This window comes from Penaeus monodon, chromosome 30 (genome assembly GCF_015228065.2).
Source record: "Penaeus monodon isolate SGIC_2016 chromosome 30, NSTDA_Pmon_1, whole genome shotgun sequence".
NCBI classification, from domain to species: domain Eukaryota; kingdom Metazoa; phylum Arthropoda; class Malacostraca; order Decapoda; family Penaeidae; genus Penaeus; species Penaeus monodon.
Genome location: NC_051415.1, coordinates 22,682,098 through 22,682,790, shown reverse-complemented (window position 1 = coordinate 22,682,790; position 693 = coordinate 22,682,098).

Here is a 693-nt window from a genome sequence, read left to right as displayed (position 1 = left end):
GTGGGCGTGGTTCGTGTACGTGTGCGTGCATGCGGGCGCATGTGGATGTTCACATATACATGTCGCAGATTTATACAGTTGATTGCATATTGCTCTGTTAAAGGAAAATGCACACACCATCTCCGAAGGTCAGGCCCTCCCACCATAAAACAAGTATTGACTCCAGACGCGCTTATGTCACTTGGTCGCGATTACACTTTACTCATCGTGTATGTTGATGTTTGGCGGCTCGTGTACACATCGGCACATTTTGTATGTTTGTGTTTGGCAGGGTGGTTGGTGGGTTCCCTGCTGGGGGTGAGGGGGGGGCGGACTCTGGTGTACCAAGTATAGTGTGTGGGGTTTGGTGGGGTGATAATCGCTGACACCAGCTTGTGAGAACAGGACTTCGAGGCAGAAGACGTGCATCCATTGGCGGGAAGGAGAGACAGGAACTCTTAGCATTTGTGTTTGATCGGGTTTGCATATTCATTCGCGTATTGTGTGAATGGATTTGTCATTTACGTCATCGGATTCATTATTATTTGTGGCTCATAGGCCTATGTCGTACGTGGAGTTAAGGTGAAGAATGGGGAAGGTTTGGCAGGCAGGATCCGTGTGGTATGTGAGTAGAAGGGGGAAGACGGCTGGGGTTCAGGCGTGGTATGTGGGGAGGAAGAGGAAATATGTAAGCCCGACCAGGTGTTGTGTTTG